Below are 16,767 nucleotides of genomic sequence, written 5' to 3'. Positions count from 1 at the left end.
AATATCCCTTTGCCTACCTTTGATACACAAAGATGTAAATATATACCTGTACATTTGTAAGGGGAGGAAGATAGTTTTCTGCCTCCTTTTTCTAGTCGCGCAATCGGCAAAATTAAAAGTGCGTTTCTCATATCGCAGAGTTGAAGTTTTTACTTTATTTATACACGTTTTTGCTCACACTGAAATCAGCTCAATATTCCTTCTGTTTCGTCTACTTCACCAGAATATGTAAATAAGAAGAGTTTTTAATACAGTAAGAATCAGTAAGAATCTAAGAAAGGAGGCTAGACGTCGCTCGTAACCTAAAAGAAACTCTTCTGCTTGCACCCCATAAAAGAGTGAAATCCCCGATTTGGTGCGTTTTCCTTTTTGCTGTTGCATACTTCGCGAAATTTATCGAGAGAGGATAAATTCTGAACTGTAGATAATCAGAATTACATGATTTTTTTCATAATTAGATTTTACATGTTATCTGTTATTCCCCACAAGAAGCGGAAATGAATTTGTGTTAAGGTTTTTTCGTATTTCAATTTGAAAACTATAATAAATTTTAATTGTTTTATTTTGTGATACTACAGTATTCATTGAGTGTTTGTTCTCAGATTGTAAATGAAGGCGCGATGAAAATTAATCTTTCTGACTTAAAAGCTTAAATAAATTTTAGGTAAGCAAAACTGAGTTTAACCTAATAAGTTACGACACGCAGTGTATTGGGAAAAGGTGGTTACATGCTTTATTTCTTTAAATACTGACGTAAACAGAATTTTGAAGGACTGACATTAATGAGCTTCATTTATTGAATGTCTTAGTTTTAAAAATAATGTGAAATTACCAATATTTCCGAAATTAGACCGGTATTAACTAACTTTTACACACGAGGAAAGATAATGATTGGTTGAATTTGAAAGCACAATTTTTTTTTTTTTTTTGGATGGGTGAGGGGGTTACTCCCATAAAATATAATCAGCATTTTTACTTTCAACTGATTTTTATATTTTCTGTTAAAATGTACTGACGTCAAAATCAAAGAATAATATCAAAAAGATATGTTCAATGCTTAAAGTTTTCCACCAATATAACGGGGTTATTATTAGTGTTAGTTAACTGCAAATGAATGCAAAACTGCACTTCTGTGCATAGGTTAACGCATGTAACTTGTAAATTAGGTGACAGAACACGTGTTGTGTAACGGACCCATGTTGGAATTATGGTCTGTAGAATTGTTTACAGTTACTGTAGTTTCTAAAATGAACAGTATTCATTAGTTGATTCAGATGCATCTTTACGCGGACAAAAAAGGCGGTAAATTGATAAGACTACAAGGAGGGGAGCAAATACAAATGGAGGTCACGTAAGATTTGAATATCACTCAAATATATATCAAGAGCTTGGAGCCTATTTTTAAGCTAGTAAACAGCCTAGTCAAGGCCAGCTAACTGCGCGATTGCATCTAAAGATGATTTTCGGCTCTAAGAAACCGTGATGCAAAAAGCCGTGCGTTGGTTTAGAACTTTAGGCTCTCATGGGAAATTCGAATCAGCCATTCCACTTTTACATGAAGGATTCATGAAAATGGACATTATGGCGAGAAAACCATTTTTGATTTGTGTCCCACTCACTTCATCATCCAAGGATGTCCTTTTAAGGCAATGTCGTCTTCAAGTTCAATACAGCTGAGAGGAATGGGACCATGCACTGACAAGTTCAGATATAGCTAGAAATGACATTCTGGACGTGCTTTGATCTGGACAGAGTGAAGAACAAGACACCTGCCCTTCCTTGTTCATGAAAGACAAGTTTCCACAGAAGCGGTTTAACAATCTGGGATGTAATCATTAAAAATGGTCGAACAGTTGCATGTCTTTGATGACGATTCTGTAACCAATCACATATGTGTGACCAAAATCTCGGAACTCCACGTCGTAAAGCTGTTTACGGGTACTGTTGGCTCAGAATTTTTTTTTTAGTGAATAAAAGTGCTCGTTGGCATCGAGCATTTCTGGTAAAGAATACTTAAAAACAAAAGATATCTCTCAAAGAGATGAGCCAGCTTACTAATCTGTACTTGAAGCTGAGTGCGCATGTGTGAGATTCCTTCGGCCGTTCAACAGCAGGGTGCAAGATAGCTCTCCTAAACTATATGAACTGAAAAGTGCACTTTCAGAAAAATGGCGTGCAATTTGACACGATTTGATCAATAATCTAGTGAACTGATCAATAATCTGGTGACTTGATCAATAATCCTTCAGAATGAAATCAAGACAAAGTTTGTCTTCCTGACAGAAGTTACCATATTAAAGAAAGATTTATTGCAAAACTGATGTGATAATTTTTCTTTGCAATTTCCATACATTTCATTTCAAATGCAATATTCTGATATTAAGCAGCTGGCAAACATCGGATTTAGATTAAATAACGCTTTTGTACAAATTGTTATGAAACATTTTTCAAAATGAATGTTTAAAGCTAAAAAGAAACAAGCAAAAACTTATGTTAATACGGTATGTGACTATCCCAGACCTTAAAGCAAACTTTGCGGCGATTATCCATGCTTTCAATGAGGTGATCAACCACCGCAGATGCAAACAATGCCCATTCCTCAATTAGGGTAGTTTCCAACTGTCTGAAAGAAGTTTATCTGCAGAGTAAGCACGCTCGAGGGCATAACTAAGATTGTCAATGGGATTAAAGCTAGGAAAATATAGCGGCCACTCATACGAGAAATGTTCTCCAGATACACGTTAACCATGGTGGCTCGACGCGGATGGGCAGTATAGTAATCCAAACGGAAGAAATCAGGACTAACTGCTGCAGCAAAGAGTTTCACAATGCCATGTAGGACTTCATCCCGATATCTTACAGCCGTCACAGAACCCTCTTTAAAGATGTGCAGCTGAGTGCGACGACGCTCTATGCCCGATTCCGTGTGTCTTGTTACACCTCTGAATGCGTCATGTTCGACGATGTTCTAGACCGATTTCCCGTGTCTTGCTGTCCCCAAACCCTTACACGTTTATCATAACTCCAGGACAAATCTACCATGCTCCGTGAGCAGGATCTTGCACCAACCTGAAACAGTCCAATTGAGATGTTAAAAATTCCACTTTAATATTGACATTCTGGATTGGGCGATCAGTGAAATAAAAACACTAGGTTCTCGGGCGCAGTCCCTTAATATAAAGCCTTCGGAACACATCACTGTCTTCCCAAGTGTCTTACTAAGCGCAGTCATGGATGTAACAGTTGTAAAGGTCGCTTTATATTCGTCTTCTTTCAGCCATAGAAACAAAAATATCACCGAAAATTGTACTAGCAAGGTATAAATATTTCGTATCAGTATTTAAATGAACCTTTTGAAATCTTTAATGTTGGCGTCTTCAAAGATGATTCGGACAGTCAATCGTGATAATACACACGATATTTGCATATTGCCATCTACATCAGCAGCGATGTCCAGTCGCTCAGACTCAACTACGTTTTCGAAAACTTCTAATCCGCATTGTGTGCTTAGCTTTTGAAACCCAGTGTACCCTATTAAACAATTAAATGATCAAATTTTTGATTGCTCATCTATTTCACTATGGAACTACAATGGTGTCCAAAATAAAAAATAAAAACACATACTTCGGAACAATTCAAAATACATATTATTAATATTTTAAAATTTGATGCTATATGTAATTTGGAGAACGTTAAATGTAATGTATGCATCCAGTAGTTGTTAAAAGTTTAAAGGGGCATAATTTTTAAGAAAATATGAAAGTGACCAGTTTCCAAATATGAGAAATTCGTCTATAGGTATTTCTTGGGGGAGGGGAATCATAAGAGTGACAGCTAAAATACGTTTTCGCAATCATTCAAATGATGAACTGAAATCAGAACCATCGGTAGCAGGTTGAGTTCGTTCGAAAGTTACAAGTGTCACGAATGATGAATACATGTTACAGTACCTATTTCAAACTATGGATGCCAAAACCAGTACGACAGGCCAAGGTCGTCCAAGAATTACAGCAACTGCAAAGGAGCAAAACGTGACATTAAATGACGACGGCACAGAGAGATGTAGGCCAAACAGCACTCTCGGCATCTCGTAGTGTCTGGAACAACAATTTTCCAACAAACTCCATGCCGATGCTTAGTAAAACACGTCCTTTACTCTCAACTATCAACGTTCCCTCTCAACAGATCACAGAAGAGAGCTTGTCTTTTGTGGGTTAAGGCATATCATTCTTCGAGACAACACAACTGGGGTCATGTCCTCTTTAGTGATTAATCAAGAGTCTGGATGATTCTCGATGAGTCCATATGGAGAAAACCTGGAATCCACCATCATTCCTCCAACATGACGAAAATCAGTCACTTCGGCGGAAACGGAGGCATCATACTGAACAGACGAATACCACTTCATGTCTTCGACGAGAGCCCTATGACCGCACGGCGTCATAGAGATGAAATTCTTGAATCTAACGTGATGCTTTCCTATGGAACTACTGGAGGGATTTTCATTTTAATGAATGATAATATGAGATCACACAGAGTTCAACCCAGTCGACCCTTTTTTGAAGGAAAGAGATATTCGCCCTATGGCTCGGCCAGCTAAGTCGCCGAAACTTAATCCTACATATCAGGTATGGGATGCTCTAGGAAACACTGCATGACGCCAACACCCTCCGAAGACCTCTCAAGCCTCTCTTAAAATCTTGGCCTCTAGAAGAATGGGATATGTTGTCCCAAGCTATGACCAACAGTTTATTCACAGTATGTACACCCGTTGTGAGGCATGCCAAGTTGCGCAAGGCCACATTCATTATTAATAGGACTATTCTGCGAATAAAAGGTCATGTTTTAGCCATTTTGGGTTCCATTTGCATATCGTGAAACATTTGTCTCCTCTTTATTTTGTTACCCTATTATCGGCTGTTTCAAAGTATCGGGCATGTAAAGAAATAAATTATAACAAACAAATTATTTTCAGAGATATCACGTTTTGGGTTTGTAATCTTAACTTTGGATACCAGTGTGTGTTATTTTGTTTCTCCAAATGATTTTAAAATTACCTTGTAATTTTTTTAATACAGAAGTGAAACAATCATTATTTATTTTCATTAACAGGCAGTTTTGATTTACACCCAGTGGTCTCAAACTGGTAGCATGCGCACCGTGATCACATTTTAATTATGTAATTGTTGATTTGATTTCAAGATTTCAGTTATTTGAAGTCCGAATTTACATTATTTTTATTACCATTAAAAACGAACATGAACGGGGTATCAGAAAATCTATAAAAGGAGCTAATTATTATACAGTGTGATATCAATCACTAAGAGATTTGCAGATACAGATTATATTACCTTTTGCACGCACATGTCAAAAAATAAGTAAGTTCAGTTATGGATTTTTGCACTAAGAAGAATAGCTTATTTGGGAATACATTTACAGGTGAACTGCTTTTTTCGCAGTTGAAAGTTAAAATAACCCGAACTCACGATGAGCATACAATCCGCGATGAAGATAAATCTTAGCAATTTCTCTCCAAGTCTTCAAACTTCAGAATCGAAACGGCATCAAATTTATGCGCCACATGAAAATTTAATAAATAACACGTCACATGAAAATTTAATAAATAACACAAACAGACTAAGTTGTCATTATTTATTCTCAAGTTTCATTCCACTTGGAAAATTTCTCAGAAAACTTAAGAGTTTTCGTTATTTGTTTGTTTTTAATTAAAGTTACACAATTTAATGATTAATTAAATATGTTACAATTATTTGAAATAAATATCAGTCTAAAATATAATACTTAGTTGTTAAGGTACTGGAATTATTAATAAAAATGTGGTTCACCAGCAACAGATCGGTAAATTCGCTGAACACTGGTAGTTCGGACCGAGATTCGAATCCAGCAAACGGGCTGGTTGCATGGTCGTTTTCGTGGTTTTCCCATGTGTAATGTGTATACGAGGCCGTTTCCCTTAGAAAATCCTTTATGAAGGCCTCCAACAGTTTTTATAGAGAAATTGTAATTTTTAGTCTAAAGGGGCTTTGTCCCTGAAGAGCTATTGTTTTCGTTTTGCGATTTTGCGTTGAATCACTATAAATGTCCGTTTCACTTTTCAAACTGTTGCCACCAAATTTTACAGTCCTGCATTATATTTGAAGAAATTAAAAATGAAAATTCTGCATAAATGTATGTATATTTATCGCATTGTTATAAAACAACGGTACATAGAGCCATCGAATTTTGAATGACGTAATTCTACTGCGAATATGGGCATGTGAAAGCCCAAATTTGAAATTAGTTTTATTATCGATTTCATATTTTGTAAAACTTTAACGAATTTTTGATTAACAAACTCAAGGATTTCAAAACGAGCAACGAGAACACTCTACGGGGGGCAGGGGACTTTTTTTCTCCAGCGCGCGGAACTGTCGAACTGTGTATCGGAAATTCTAAAGATATGCCCATTTAAAAATTATTTTGCGACACTGCTATTGAACTAAATTTTATGGTTTAAGTGCAAAGAACATGATATTTAATAAATAAAGGTAACACACAAAACGTTAAAAAAACGCCCTTTTGGACGTAATTTAAAATCTGAAACCTTTCAATTCTTTTTTATATATATATATATATATATATTAAACCTTTTATATCTTCTAAAAAATTCACACACTTAATACCAACATTTTTTTTTCCCTTAAACTCAATTTTAAAATATATAACTTTGGAACTTGACAGCAATGGTAGAAACTTAGGTAATATATCTATAGGAACACAGTATTTTGTCACAAAATCGCTGTAGGAAATAAGGATGAAATACGTTTAGTGGATAGTCGGTGCGTAACGCCGAGTTTCTAGAATTTTCCGATCTTTTTTTTTTTTTTTTTTTTTAAGCGAAAACAAATCAATGTTAAGAAGAACAGAATAAAACATTATAGAAAGATTTAGAGGACAGCCAGTCCTTAGTTAGTATTAGTCAGTGTTTTATTTTTTCATGTATTATAAAGTCCTTACTTAATAACTAAAATTAACATTTTAAATTAGCAAAGTGTGTTTTCTTTTGATAATATCTGCTCATTTACGATAAACAAATTACGATTCAATGTTTTTAAAAGAATTCACGAAAATCGCCAGCTTGCTCCCGATAAGTAAATTTATCTTTCAATCTATAAAAATTCGCCAAATTGCCTCAAGGTGATTTCGGTAATACGTAAATACCGTTTAAGTTATCATTTTAAGTTTGTAACAAACCACCAGAAGTTGCTAGTAAAGATTTATTTGATTTTAAATTTGAATATTGCATTACCCGGTAACTACCGCATAGAGCAGAAAAATACCTTCTAAAATAAGTTTATCCTGAATCTTTAACACAATTATCGATGTTTGGTAATTTTTCAAAAATCACTTGATTTTCTTCCATTATTGCACACTTTTTATTTAAACATTTCACTGCATAAAAATGCGTCTTTGACAAAAACCTTTCCTCATTTACACCAGAATAACAAAAAAAATATTAATTCATTTTCAGCATTGCCACCCCTACTATATCGTGAAAAGAACTTCACTGCAAGAGAGAACTTCAACTGAAAGCACTTCATTTTCCCGCTATCACATTATCTCCGTGGAAATTAGTTTCTATGGATACCAAAAAAATCCTAGGACTTCCATATAAAAACTGTATTCTGGCAATACCGTTTTTACAACTTTTTTTGGCAGAGGTTTTAAAAGTTTACAATCCCAAGCATACTGTGAGAAAAGACAATCAGGCCATTTCGGCTGCAATTTAAAATAGTCATTCAAAGATTTTATTTTTTAATCGTATGTGACCAAGAATGTAATGTTAGGTTAAACAAAATTTAACTTTTTAGTACATATTACTGAAGTTGTTAAAAAACAATTTTATGCGTATTTAATTATTTACATAACAGAACACAAAAAAAAGGAAGGAATAAACTTTCAAAGAAATCGAGAACGAAAACGATGAGCTTGAATACTATTACAATGCAAATGTGAAATTCACTTTTATTATACCTATCTGAATTTTATTTTTAAAAAACTAATTTATTGAGAAAAATATAGTTTAACACAAAAAATTAAATTTTGCAACAGCACTAAACTTATTTTCAACTAGTTATATACTCGTTCTTTGCAGAAAGAACTACAAAACTACTTACATTTGAAATACAAAGTATTAACAAAGTTTACTGAAATACCATGGGAACACTAAAACACATTAAAAAAAAGAAAAGAAAAGAAAATTCTCACAGTATTCTTGGCCACATGTCACTAAAAATAAAATTACGGACCTTCTGAGAATGATGGATTTAAAACTGTTACACAGAAATTTATGAGAAATTAATGTAATCATTCTTATGTGTGCCATTTCTAGGGTGTAATTTCTATTGCCTTCTGAAATTCTCTTAAGGTCTCGATAAAATTCTTATACTTGTTCCCTGCTGTTTTACACATAACAAATCACTGATACTGTAACTGCTAAAAAAATTATGGTCTGCTGTGTAATATATAGTATATGTATTTGTGTATATACTTTTCTTAGTCTACAGACTAGGAGGAGAAAAAATTACACCATTGAACATTGGAAGATTATTCCTTATTTTTAGCATAGCAGTGAAATAGATAATGCAACTTTTCTGTAAAAATCTCTTGATATATTCAGTAGCACAAGGGACTCATTTAAATTCATGTCTGATTTAGAAGCCAGATTTCATTCTTACCTAAAACTGTAAGACTGCTTAAAATGAAGGATTCAATTATTTGATTCAAAAATCCATCACTGTTAGCAACCACACAATACCAATAAAAAAAGTACAGTTTCTGAAACACTGCCAAAAGTCAAATATCAAACTATACCTAGTGAATCAGCACATCTGGAACAACCATATATGCTAATACACTACAAGAATATTAATACACTTCAAAGCATGGGTATTTTAAAATTCTGAATAAATGGATGAATTATGACTCTGAATTTTGAATTTTTCCTTTCTATGAATCTTTTAACTATAAAAGAAGATGAAAGTAAAGAAGCATTATTCATGGAAGTATTGTTTGTTTAGTTGAATTTCACAAAGCACACTAGGACTGTCTGCCTAAGGAAAGAGATATTTTCATGGAAGACTTTCTAACTGAAACTGTTTTGTATTTGTGTTATGCATGGGAGAAACTACGAAAACTCCCACATGACCATTTTCCAGTATTCAAAACCAGATCAAATTTCAGGATTCAGAGATAATTTCCATCAGATCAATAGAAGTAATTAAATAAACATTATTCATACAAGAAGTAATAATAGAGAAACATTATTCAAAGAAGAATTCATAGACATTTTTGGTTTTATTTGCAGCATTAAACTTAACTGCTTTCAGGCTGCAATGTAGCCAAAGTTTCTTACAATTTACTTCTATGGATATTGGAGGACCTTAAGTTACAATCCATTTGAATTATCACATGATTTTAAAATGAGTCCTAGAGTTATATATATTATAACTCATGATGTACCATTTAAATTATCACATATAACTAGTATAAGCTGATAATAGCCAAGTAAATAATAATTAACTGAAATGGATATTTTTGATGCTTGTTTAATTCTCAGTAGGATGAGCTACCTTCATGGAAACTTTAAACCACTGCTTTTCGCCAGATAGTTTTCTATGATTTAAGTAAATAATTCACCTAACAGTTTCATGTATAGTACAAAAATAAGATAGTTTCTTTGAGGTTTGGTTTGGTTTACTTAATTACGGCTATCTGCCTAAGGGGAGGGATGCCTTCGTGGAGGACTTTCTAAGGGAAACTGGCTCGTATACATGTTGCACATGGGGAAAACCATGAAAACGCCCATGCAGCCAGCCCATTCGCGGGATTCGAACCACGGACCGAACTACCAGTGTTCAACGACTTTACCGCTCAGCCGCTGGTGGGCAGTTTCTCTGAAGAAACCAATAATAAAGGTAATGTTTTTAAACTGTTGACCTTAATGCTTTATCATAACTGAGTATTTATACCTAAGTGATATTTTTAATTTTGAAATGTATTCATTTTTCTTATAATTTAGTTGATTACGGCTAAGCACACAAGAGCTATCTGCCTAAGGGAAGGGATGACTTTGTGGAGGACCTTTCTAAGCGAAACTGGATCTTAAAGATGTCACACATGGGGAAAGCCATGAAAATGCCCATGCAGCCAGCCCATTCACCAGGATCTAAATCCCAGACTGAACTACCAGTGTTCAACAACTTTATCGGCTCGCCCACTGGTGGGCCATTTTTCTTATCAACAAGATGATATAAATCACCTTTGTTATTTTGAACACTCTTGCTATGAATGTAAATGAGTTGTAACGAAATTCACATCACCCTCAGAATGTAAACACAGCTATTAATGCATACCAGCTGTATCCCATCTGTGTACTACAGGCACTATATGTTAGTCACCTCAAATTTTATAAATCAATATTTTAAGCATATTTTAGCTAACATTCAAATGCATTAAAAGGAATATCATTTTACTTCCTTTGAAATGATGCACCATTTGAGTGTAGTCAGGTTTTTGCAAGAAAGGGAAGGAGCTTGAATTGAGTTAGCTCTACATTGCGAATTATTAGGTCACTTTTACCGCTTTCCATCGCTGTTGTAAGCATACTATCTACTTGCAGTAGGTCATAGTTTCTTGTGATTCTCCTAAGCAAAATTAATTTACCGTCCCCCCTTTTAATTGGAAAATGATGAACACATATGAGCAAGCGTGCCAAATAAAGGATTAACCTTTAGAGGCAAATTTTAGTTCATCCTCATGAAAGCATTCTTATGGTGTGTGAAAAATTTGATGCACTAATTTCAGGTTTAAACAATGGAAAGGAAAATGGTACAAAAAGTTAGTTCTCAAGTAAGTGATCATTATAAAGCATGTGCAAACAACATCTGAAGCTATTTTATGACAATGTACTCATCAGCTACCAGTGCCGCAACCCTATGGTCTCAGTTGCGCATCTATAACATTTTGGGGATACTTTAAAGGAAACAAAACTAACAACAGAAGCCAAATTTACTGTACATGTTCTCATTTGTACAACCATGAAACATTATACAGTCAAAAGACGTTAATTCGGACACCCATAATCTGGAATGATCTATAATCCGAACCTCAAAGCTACAAACTTTCTGCGCATGCATCGCTTTGACGCATGCGCGCAAGACCTTTACGGCTGCAAACATGTGTGTGCGCATGCACATAATACGTTTATGCATGAGCGTTTAATGTATAACAAACGGTATAAGCTAAGCTAAAATTATCTATTTCAGTTAATGTTGCAGATTGCATTGTTCCTTAATCTTCAAATTGGATCCGGCTTATTATTTTTTGCAGACTGTTAGAGCAATTTTATAAAAGTAAGCTTGAACTTTCAATTATGTCAAATAGAATTTCCGATATATATTTACTAATATGTAAAGGATCTACAAAGCGAAAGTATGTTTCGAAGTCCATTAAACAAAAAGAGGAATTGCTGCAAAATGTGGGTAAAGGCATATCCTTTGTTTCTCTAACCATTCCGAAATCTGTTTATCATTTATACAGGTAATATTTTTTTAATTTTTTGTTTAATAAATGATAAAAATTCAATTTAGGATTTAAAATGACTACTACTGCATCATCTTTGAATAACACATGATTATCACTATATACTTGTATAATTTGCTTTAATACAATAATAATAATTTATTTAATATATATTAATAATTTTTATTTTAACTAATACACTTTCTATAGAGATTACTTTTACCACTGTTCATTCTTTATCTCATTATGAGATAGATAATTCATCAATCTCCTACAATCATCATCCTTTTTTCTACAATTCTTGAGAATGATATTCCATCAATAACACTAACCTCATTAACTGGTTTTCTTCTGGAGATATTACAGAATGCTGTTGTTTCAAAAGGGGTACCAAATTTTACCAAAAAGTAGAGTAAAAGAGAGATGTGCATTTGACAGCATCATGTGAAGAGATTATGACAGTTAGCAGTGAGATAGTAACAACCAAAGTTTAGTTCTTCAAACTAAAGCAATAAACAATACTAGAAGCTAAAATTTTTCTGTCTCAAACTGCTTGCCATTTGAAATTCTTCACAATTCCTACAAATGTTGTGGTATCGGTGCTATTGTAAATGCTTTCACGGGGCTTCCTTTCTTAGATGTTTCTCATCATAGACAGTCATTTTCTTTATTAAGTTTTTTAGATCAAGTCTTTCCTGAAGTTTAAGCATTTCTGACCAAAATTAGAATAAAAAAATTTGAAACGTGGTTCTTCTAATGCGTGTGCTGGGGGAGGGAAGAACTTGTAATTACATAATATATCATTAATGAATTAATATCTATAATTTTCTATTGCTAGATAAAAAGTAAAGCACAAATATGGATATGAAATAAATTCCATCAATAAAAATTTTCTGCACATCAAAATTTTGATTACAAAACTGAATAAAAATTTTAATTGGGATTTTTATTCCAAGTAAGCATGGGTTAGTACAATGGGAATTTTTTATTCCTTTGAAATATCTAGCATGATAACAGATCTCCAAACACAGATACAACCTACATACTTTGCCATTACCAATTATTTACTTAGCCTATTTTTAAAGAAAAACTACCTATATATTTAAAAAAAAAAAAAAAAAGTACATTTGCTGACACTGAAATAAATTAAATTTTAGACTTTTTTAATGCTTTACAATTGGGGGGGGGGAAGAAATAATCACATAAATAATATTACAACTAAATAAATTGTTGTGTCAACGTTAGAAGTATATTTTCAATGGCAACTACCTCAAATTTTGCTTTCTGAATATACAAAAGTTAAGAATTGATCCAGTGTAATTACACATTTACAGGACAATATACATAAATTTTGAATTTAAACCTAAGCTATCATACTTCTTAAAAGAAATGACTGCCCAATATAATTAAAAAGAAACAGTTATTTCAAATAAATAATAAATATTTAACTACTGCTTTCCTAAATCAAAATATGATCACGTATATCACAAAATTATGTACTCTAGTCCAATTACAATACCTCACTATACAAGATATACTAAAATAAGATGAAAATATTTCAAAATTACAGACGAAAATTTTGGTGAAAAGTATTATTTTATACAAAATGTTATTTATACATTTCAGCACTAAATTATACGAATCCTTTTATTGCGATATACACTTTTGCAAAATTTGATGTTTTTATTTTACTGTTCATTACTATCTATTTGAATATGTGCACCAGCAATTAAATAACTATATGTCTATGATAAAGTGACCACACATCCCGATTTTGGCGGGACAGTCCCGCTTTTTAGAAAACATATGCTTTTCTTATTTTAAATGTACTGTAAAAATATATTACCTATTATTTATTAATTATTATAGTGAATATAAAGAAATAAACACATAAAATGCATGCAGAGTTAACTAAATTAGGTGATGTAACAAGTTAGATTTACTCGGTGGTGTTCGATCATTAACATTACGTCTTGTCAAGCAATATGTATTATTAACGGAGGAACAGCAAGCATTAGCTGAAGGGTTATTTGCTTTCCACACCATAAACCACAATCAAAGTTTCAGATCAATTGATTGTATGTCACAAATGATCATCGTACGACAAAAAATTTGCATGTGCAAGGACAAACCGAAGCAATTATTTGTAATGTTTTTTCCCTATATTCTTTTTCACAATTGCAGAAAGAATTAGATAAATGCACATTTATATCCATATATTATGATGCTTCCAACCACAAAGATTTAATATTATTCCCCACAACTGTTTGACTTTTTGGTCCAGAAACCGGAATTAAAATTAGAATATTAGATTTTGTTTCATTGCCGGGTGAAACTTCACAAATAATTTTTGATTCAATAAGTACTATTTAAAAAAATAATAATTTGAACAATAAAAGTATTGCCTATTGTTGGGATAACACTAATGCAAATTTTGGTGGAAAAGCTAGAAGAGGCATCAATAACGTTTTTATGAAACTTAACGAACAGTTGAACCAATCAACTATTGGGGTAGGTTGTGCAGCGCACATTCTACACAGTACTATTCAAACAGCACCTGACTTACTTCTAGTGGATCTTGAAAATATTAATGCAAAAATTTATTCGTATTTATATATATATATACACTGTGTGTGTTGAAAGTTTGAAGGATTTTTGTGGAAGTGCAGAAATCGAATATAAAAGAATTATTGGTTACAGCAAAACACGATGGCTAGCTCTTTTAGCTGTAGAAAATATTTTTTAAATATACGAACCATTAAAATCATACTTTTTATCACAAGATAAATGTCCAAGAATATTGCAGCTCTTTATTGAAAATGACACATCACAAATTTGGCATCAGTTCATCCACAACCAAGCTACATCATTTCACAATGCTGTGAAAATTATTGAAGGGGACAAAATTCCAATTATGGAAGTGTCAAACGAAATCAATAATTTAAAAACAAAATTGCGAGAAAGAATTGATAATGATTACGTTCCTTTAGTTATTCGAAAGGACATCACTAGGTTGGAAGAACAAGGTGCCGTTAAACAACCTGATTTTCCGAAAGAAGTCTGAAATTTTTATAATAACTGCTTGGAATATCTTGAAGAACAGACAGTTCAATTCGAGGATATTAAAAAGTTTCATTGGGTGACATTAAAAATGGAGATTTTATGGGAATATGTGAAAAAATCTTTTTAATATATTAGTAACCATTTTCCGAAAAATAATATTTGCGAAAATGATCTTTTTGATGAGGTGTAATTTTTAAAAATATACGTTACTGAAGAAAAAATTAAATGTTCATTGTCTGCAAATGTGGAAACAGACAAAAAAATGGATGGAGTTATTCCTTCATTTTAAACAGAATAATATTGCTTATGAAAATATTTTTAAAATTGTAGAACACGCGTTCTCCCTTCCAGGAAGAAATGCAGCAATAAAGCGTGTTTTTTCTAGTATCAATAAAATATGGACAGCTTAAAAAAAATGCAGTTGAACATTAAAAACTTAAAAATAAGCATAAAATATAATTTGATCAATTCATGTAAGAAATTTCTCTACATTTTAATAAATGATCTGAATCTATCGCAAAGTGTTCACTCGAATAAAAATATGACCGTGAAAGAAAACCATAAATTTTTTTTAATAAAATTTTTATTGAATTAAAAAACATAATATTCAAATTATAGTTTTTTACAAATATTTTTATAGTTACCAATAGTTAATAATAAATATATTTTTGTATATTTATAGATAAGTAAATGAATATATACAATAAAATACATTTTTTTTAAATTATTGGTCTGCTTTCATAACTAAATTACAATTCTCATTTCATTCCATTTGTCCCGCTTTGTCTCAATGAAAATGTGGTCACTTTAGTCTATGAGCAACTAATATCTAATAAAAGATCCAAACTGAAAGCATTAGAAATGACAACTTGGTAAAATATTAAAAATGTCTCAAATTAGAAATTTCACAGTATTAGTAAATGGAAAAAATACCTGAATTAAAAATAAATGATTAACTTACCATAAAAATAATTCACTTTACACACATATTTTGACGCGGTTAACAGTAGAATACACTACACCACAAACAGGAACTTAAAAACATTCACATAAAGCATAATCCCGGTAGAAAATTATAATCTGATATTAAAAATCTATCTCATATTCATAATCATCGCCTCGGCGCTAAGGATCAGAGCTAGAAACTGCATCAATTGCTAAACATTACTGAACCAACTATGAAATTCTAAAGCGCGCGCATCCTACACAACACAGACAATCGACTTGCTTCTACTGTTGCTGCTTTTCGGTTTGTTTTGCTTTCGCATTTTCTGCAACAAAAAAAGAGATTTTCTTATCACATGACTGGAACAGTAGAGTTGAGATGTAAATGGCTTCCTTCAGACGTTTTTTGCTAATATCCGTTCTGAAATGAGATGCAACTTTTTATCGACGATCCTATTTCTTGGGCTAATAAATAGGTCGCTCAAGAAACTAGACCCAGTTTTCACTTTATATACTTTAGTAAGTTGGTCCAACAAAATTAAATTACTTTGATTCAAGTTCGCTGATTACGCAAACTTTTGACATTCAGTTGAAGGTAAAATATGTTTACTATGGCCGACTAGGCGGTATAGTGGTTAGCGACCCTGACTGCCGTAATTGTCTAGCGGTGTGGGTTCAGTGAAATGCATGACGCAACCAAAACAGACTAGTTCACGGCACAAACATTTATTTCTAACTAACTCATAAGACAGCAGCGATGCGCTATTTACGCAGTTACATTACATTCTACTCTACTCTCGCTCACAGAGGTTTTCGGGTATAAGAGTACTGATACTCTCGAAATCAAATGCTACATCCCTCCCCACTTATTTAGAGATTTAATCTCTGAGGAGCTTTGCGGATGCGCGAAGATCGTCTAAGTCCTGGCTGAGGTTGCTGCAACTCTTTATCAGGATTCACTGGAATGACTGGCTCAGTTTTCCTTGGAACTGACGATGTTTCAAGTCCGGCTGAAGTTTGCACAGCTTCACTTCTTTGTTCAATGACCTTGTCGGGAGCCTGTGGCTTCACATTTCCATCTGAAGTAGCAGCCATATGAGGTTCATAGATTATCGGTGCAGACGGAACCTCGCTCCCTACTGATCTGATCTGATCTGATCGACGTGCCGGCGCAGT

The 16,767-nt window shown here is 33.1% G+C and overlaps 1 protein-coding gene across 2 annotated transcripts in view; it reads right to left on the bottom strand.

The window, feature by feature from the left end:
• The window catches only part of LOC118199294 (uncharacterized), a 98,722-nt gene extending 82,859 nt beyond the window's left edge, over positions 1–15,863 (bottom strand). For both annotated transcript variants that reach the window (XM_035371110.2, XM_035371111.2), the window contains exon 1: positions 15,608–15,863. The gene's annotated coding sequence lies outside the window, so the exon portion shown is untranslated. The remainder of the gene's footprint in view (positions 1–15,607) is intronic.
• Between the last annotated feature and the right edge of the window lie 904 nt (positions 15,864–16,767).

This window comes from Stegodyphus dumicola, chromosome X1 (genome assembly GCF_044657685.1).
Source record: "Stegodyphus dumicola isolate Sdum_Otavi_A_Nest chromosome X1, ASM4465768v1".
Lineage (NCBI taxonomy): Eukaryota > Metazoa > Arthropoda > Arachnida > Araneae > Eresidae > Stegodyphus > Stegodyphus dumicola.
The sequence above is the reverse complement of the archived record's forward strand: the minus strand, read 5'-3'. Positions and strand labels throughout refer to the sequence as shown.